Below are 7,142 nucleotides of genomic sequence, written 5' to 3'. Positions count from 1 at the left end.
GAACTAGATTGTCAATTGGTTGATACTTGAATATAATGGAAGGAACATTTCCAGTCAAAAAGAAAATAATGATGGTGTTAACGCAAAAACAAAATGCCAAACAGGAACACTCTTGAAAAGAAAGTGATGACAAAGGAGAGAAGTGGGTTAAGCATCTTGTTCACGTTTTTAAACTCACGGGTCTATTACCTTTTGTGGGGGGTGGGGATGCAACACAGTATTGTACTGTTATTGAGACTGTAAATGTGCTATACCCCTGAACTGTTTAACTTAAATAACTACTTGGAGAATCTTATTTGTTCATTTGCAATTAATAGAACACTGGCATAAAAAATAAAAAATAAAAAATAAAAAATAAAAAATAAAAAGAAAACAGAAAAAGAAAAAGAAAAAGAAAAAAACCAATTGGAAGAGTAGAGTATTATTGAAGTCGCATTTTGGGATCAGTGCTGAGCTCAACCACATTTCTGCCTGCGAAGGATGGCTTTCTTGGTGCAAGTACATATTCTAAAAATGCTATGGTGCGAGATAACTGATAGTGTGGTACCTCATCAAAGTACTTGAGAATACAAAACTATATCAATTATCATCTAAGCTACATGGACTTGGATAGGAGTGTCAGGTGAAAGTATGTATCTAAGTGTCAGACCTTCATAAATTTAAATCTTAGGATCTTGGGATACATATCCGAAATTAAATATGAGTATCGGGATGTGTCATATACGCATATATATTGCATATTATATAATATTCTTGTATGAGATGTTGTAAATTACGTGGAAATATACTACAAATTAAATCGGATTTAGGAAAAATACAAAATTTCTATATCTAATTCATGTGAGGCTAAAAATATTGTTTTACTAGCAAATGTGAGTTTTTTCTTCTTCATATGTTGTAACAAATTAAAGGATCTAAGTGTCTAAATTGTGTACGAGTGTCGGACACATCCCACACCCTCCTTACCCATGTCATATCTGGTGGACATAGGTACGCTGGAGGGAAATAGATGAGCCCATGTAACACAGATTATCATTTACTAACTTTGATCTCATTTCCCTCCTAGAACCACAAAAGGGAATAAGGATGAGGATGATCTTCAACCTTTTTTTTTTTTTTGACGAAGGATGATCTTCAACCTTGAGGTTCAACTTTCTAACCACTTATTGAAAACTAAATTCTTGCAACCACCGTTATCAATGATCATACTGTAAATATAGCCGTCAATGTTGCAAGTGGTGTAAAAGATATTGGTACACAATCATTATCTTCATTTTCTTGCTTAGGTGTAAGAGGAGTCTTCTTGACCATGAGTTCGATCTCGACTATTTGCGACTTAACGCCTCACCAGTTGGGCGGTTAGCAACATGGCAGCCCATCAACTTTTGGGAATATGTCAGGGTGATGTCTCCGCCTACCCCCTGCTTGTCCAGTTGTTCTATCAAAATATGTTTATAGATCCCGATTTCCATAATTGTTTGAGGATCATAGTCGACGGCATTACCCTCACCATCCATCTTGAGGACTTTGCCACTATCCTTGGGTGCCGCCGCACACATCCCTGCAACTCCCCATTCCAGGACTATGATAAAAAGTTGCCAGTCACTCATCTCATACAGACTGACTTTCTAGACAGTGCGGGTGATGCTAGTCATTCTTTTGTTCGCCGCCATAATTTGCCACCCTGGCTTTGGTTGATTCATGCCATTTTTTGGCAGAATGCCATTCCTTTGGGACATAAGAAGGAGTGCCACGGTGCTTTTATTTGGGCTCTTCATCACTTTGAGTTCGAATTTTGGGTGGATGTCTCGTAACTTATTTGGGATCAGATGTACGAAATCATGACAAATGTGCAAATCAAGCAAACCCGGAGCTCTCAAACTTGGATTCTTCCATTCGCCAACTTGATCACTCACCTCTTCCGCCGCCACTCAAGCTATCGGTTTCATCCTAAGGAGGAGGTCATGGAAGTCTTGCAGTATACCAAGCAGACTTGGCTTCATAGTTTGTCTCGCATGCCACCTCTTCAGATGTAGCCTCTCGCTGCTTATGTTGACCTCGAGGGTTTGGGTGATGACGTTCCCATGGCCGATCCTGCACATGGCATTGCTGCCAACGCTCTTGCTGATCCACCTGCACCCGTCTTTATGACTTGTGTTGATTATAAGGCCCTTCATCATGAGCACATTTGCCTTCAACAATATGTTGATACCCTTTAGATCAATTTCTCAGCTTATCGGGACCTCTCAGCAGCGTTATGACGCCTTTCAGGTGTATATGTCGCAGTCCTTTGCTGATATGTAGGCCCTTATGCATTCTTGTTTGCGGAGTATTGGAACAATTTGTCTTGAATTCTTCAATTGGTGGTCTTCGGGTCTTCAAAACTTGGTGATGAACTTGTGTGTATAGAACAAAAATTTTATGTTTCAAGTCGCGTCACTAAGTCGCTTTCCTAAAGACAATATTTGCACCCACCAAAGGTGTGCAGGGGGTTACAGCAAATTCGCCTCCACGATACAATGAAGCCTGATCTAAAGATCAAGTCTACCGGCGTCTGCACTGATGACAGTAGATCAGATTACTCTTGATATAATCAAGAAAAACCAAGACACTGATAATCAAATCTGCAGAACTTGATTACCAGTAAGAAAAGCAGAAATTGCTTAAAGAAACTCTTGATCGAAAACTCAAAATCAAGAGGGAGAGAGAGAGAGAATTGTAGGAATGCTTCTGAATTTTTTTGGATGGAATGAAATAGCTAATTTCACAGCCTATTTATAGGCCTTGATGGATTTGATCGAATGGTCATGTCCCTTGATCGCATCCGATCAGATTTGACCATTGGATTGACGATCTATGGTGCAGATCATTCTCACACCAAACAGATGCCTTGACTAATCACACCTGATCACAATCGGGTGCCATCTCATCCGTACGATCGCGCATCTCCAATCAACGGTTATGATCAATCCGTTCCAGATCAGACACACAACCATTTGATCGGTTAGTTGACTCATCGCCAACGGATGCCACATCACTGCCACGTGGAGCTGACTGTATTCTACGTCACCCATGCCACGTTGGATCCATGTCATCACTCCAACCTGTCCGATGCAAATAGGAAAGTGCCTTCCTGGCGCTTTGCGCTAATGCTGAGTGCAAAGTGTGGCATCTAACGCTACATAGCCCACTGCCCATGCCACGCGCGCGCGCATGTGCATGTGCGTATACATGTGCAGATGGTGCGAAGCACTATCTTTGCGGTGTGGGTGCTTGCATATTAGCTTTCACCTCACAATTCCATATTCAAAGGAATATTCCATGTAGTACTTTATTAAGTGCTCTATGTTTTCCTCTCTTTTCGATGTGGGACAAAGTCCCCAAGCTTATTCAAGCTTTCCAAAGAAAAACAAGAAAGGCTTTGAAAACACCCAAAAATTAAACTATACATTTTAAAAACCATTTTGAAAATTTCCCAACATTCCCCTACCATTTTCAAAATATCAGATGATGATTCTTGGTTCACTTGGCAGCCTTATGCATAGGTGAAGATATCTTATGATGTGAATCATTCACTTAGTGAAGACATCTCAAAGTTAGTCAAGATGACATAATAGACTTGTCTTTGAACTAGCGATCTTATACGACTAACCGAACATGCCTCACGCACAGTACAGGTTTCCTCAAGTATTCAAACAAACCGACACGTAGATTGGCCTTGTGTCTATATCCTATTTCATGAGCTCTTTAGAGTTAATCCCTTGGACTCATAGGAAGCGGCACCACCTCCTACACTCACATAAGTAAGCTTACTAAGAGTACCCCTGTAATTAACAGTACCCTAACAACTCAGTTGTAAGCTTATTAAGAGTTTGTTAACTCATCCTCATCTTTTCACATTATAGGTACCAAGCACTTCAACCTTGGGATGAAAAAGAAATAAAACTAAGTGCTTGCAATCATGACATATGGTGTACATGGGCTCATTGAACTCAAGACTTGATGTTTCTTCAAGCGTTGAGTCGAGTTTCTACCAGAAGTGATTATGTTAAGTGGGCTTAAGACCCATCCCCTTTGATGTTTTCCACACCAAATCCCTTGCAAGTCCCTTTGATAAGGGGTTAGCCAAGTGTAGACACCCCATTTTTGACTGCCCGCAAGACTTAGGCGCTTGGTTCGATACACTCGATGATGAAAGTTGAATTATGAATTCGCAACGATTTGGATTCAATCAAGCTATCAAAATAACCTCAAATCTTCAACATTTACCTTAGTTGAACCCGTGAGTTTCATTTTTGGACCTTTTTCCACTTTGAGTTGAGTTTGAACCAAAAAACAAGGGAAGGCATCAAAGCCCGGCCGTGCATCAGTGATGGTCGGCCATGGCTATGAATGGCTGGTCGGCCCTTGGTGGTAAAAAACACTGTTCTGGGTAGGAGCTCGCTAGCTGGCCATTTTTGAAGCTATTTATCACCTTTTGAGCTCAAATTCTATAAAAACGAAGCTGTGTTATTGTTTTAAGGGTTAAAAAAAATTTAGAGAGCCTATATACACCTTGAGAGCTCCTCCCTCCTCATTGTTCCATTGCAAGCAACCTTTGAGCTAACCTAGCTTCCTTGTGTCATCTCTATACTCCATATACAACCTTGTCTCACCACCTTAGAGTCTTGGTTGATCTTGGAGAAGCATAATTCAAGCTTGAGAGTAGGTTGAAACCAAGTTTGGATCACAAACAACAAGCTTACCTCTTGGAAGGTATAAGCTTGTTTTTTTCTCTCTTGCTTTCATTTCTTCCGTTTGCTTCATAATTCTTACTGTTTTGTGTTGTTTTGAGTCTATTTGAAGTGTTCAAGGTTGGGTTTGAAGAGCTACCAAAAGGGTAGAGAGAGCTTGCTCCTTTTACACCTTTACCCATAACTTAAACCCTACATTTTCTAGTCTTTTTCTTTGATATCTACATTGATTTTCAGAGTTTTCAAAGGGCCAAAAATCATGTTTTGAAGTTTCAAAAGTGGAGGGATTAGCCACCCCTCCTTATTCTTGCTCACTAGCCTTCATTCTTTTCTTTATTGTTTAGCTTTTTAGGCTATTTTCATCAACTTTTAGCCTCTATTTTTCATATGTTAAGGACTGTTTTAGGGCTGTCCAAGCCTTTTTCATTAGTTCATGCTTTGTTTAGTTCATTTGCTGTCTCGTAAATTAGTATACATAACTTGTTGCATGTTATTCCAAGCCTCCCTTTACTCATTTCCATGTTTAAGAGTCTAAGTTTAACAATCAATCCACCATCCATCTTTTTTATGCTTGAGAATGATTTCAACCGATTGAGGTTGCTTAAAACATGTAAGAGAGACTCCTACTTATTGGCTTAATTTTTCAAAGATTCATTGCCAACGGTATAGTCTTTCTCTCATGCTTTAGAAGAATCTCTCGTTTGACATTACTTCTTGTTTAGAGGACTTTAACATCACCATGGACAAATGGACTAAAGAATGGCAAGGCTTCATAAAATTGGCTTAAAACTTGGATCAATACACATAAAGAAAATGGCTTAAATTGCTTCAACTTGGCCGTTACTTGTGTCAAAAGTCGTCACATGCTAATCCATGACATTTTGATGACTCTTGAAGCATTACAACGTCCCTCTTTGAGTTAATACTATGACAAGAGGGAGGGGTGGTCTTATTCTTTGCATTTTATCGACTTTTGTCCAAGATCGCATCCGAGATCATCAAGCAACCATTTTGCTCATTGATAGTTTTGGAATCAATTTCAACCTTCTCTCGAGGCTTTCTCATGACAGAGGAGAAAGAAAGAGACAAACAGAGCTTGAGGACACTTTGTCTGCATTGGTTTACCTCAGAACACAAAAATAGAGCTTTGCACCAAATTGATGCATGATCGGCCATCTGTAGGCCCGGCTTGCCATCGGTGATGCACGGCCAGCCCTCAGTGTGTGGCTAGCAGTGCAGTTTTGTAGAAAACAGGGGCAGTAGCTGAAGGTGAAACAGAGGCGGCTTGGGTAGACAGAGTAGTTCTCAGGCCCTATGCATGCAACCTTCATCCATTTTCAATTATGTATTTTGTCAAATGTAATTAATCTTGTTGTAATTAATTAGTTGTAGCTAGTTAATTTTACAAAGTGTTGTAATTAGTTAGTTGGTTAACTAGAATTGTTAGTTAATTCATTTCATTTGTAATAATTAGTTAAGTAAATTAGCTAGTTATTTATTCGATTTTGTTATAATTAGCTTTATTAGATTAGCTTTAATTAGTTAGTTAATTAGCTAGTTTATCTATTCAGACTCTCCTTCGTGAGAGCGCAATGTTGTAATAATGTGTATGTCTTCCAACCCCACGTCTTTCTCCTTTTTATTTACTAGCTTGCGATGGTTAGTTTAGGGACATCATGTTTCAATTAGCATTCTCCATGCTTGCATCCATTCGTATTGCACGCATCATGGCTCTGTTCATTAGTTTAACTGCATCATTAGTTCAATACTTTTTTAAACATGTGCTTAGATTGCATGTTATCAAAATTGATTCATATGCTATGCTAATAGCCGAGCCTATTAGTTGCATATCACATTTGTTGTATTAGTCATATTGCATAGTTAGGAATCATGCATTTTTCCAACTCTTTTGTTTATTTTGGCATGGAGTAGTAGGTAAGCTTTTATTAGCTTTAGCATATTGCATAATATGTTAGTGTTGCCATGTTTAGCATACTTGCCATGATGTTAATTTCTTAATTGATAAACTGCTTGAATGCCTGTGGATGAAGGCTTGTTGCTTGAATTGGAATAATTTGAGCAATGTTTATATGCGATCACTTTTTCAAGTGGTCTATATTTCGAAACAAGTTTGCAAAACAAACATGACTCGAGTTGTTCCAATTCTTGCAATTTTAATCTATACTTGTGTGTGTGTGCGCATCATATAGTAAATGCTAACCTAAATAAACCAGAACAAGAGCATGTAATGCACATAAAAATCATATCATAATTAGTAGAGGTTGATCTTTTATTGGGCGAGTGGGGTGCTCATGACCTTCCCCTCTCATACCTAAGTTCTCGAGTTGAGACAATCTTGGTGATGACGGACACGTGGCCTTTGGCACGAGTCATGGGTTTTCAAAATTT

Source organism: Camellia sinensis, chromosome 6 (genome assembly GCF_055761805.1).
Source record: "Camellia sinensis isolate YWXY chromosome 6, ASM5576180v1, whole genome shotgun sequence".
Lineage (NCBI taxonomy): Eukaryota > Viridiplantae > Streptophyta > Magnoliopsida > Ericales > Theaceae > Camellia > Camellia sinensis.
The sequence above is the reverse complement of the archived record's forward strand: the minus strand, read 5'-3'. Positions refer to the sequence as shown.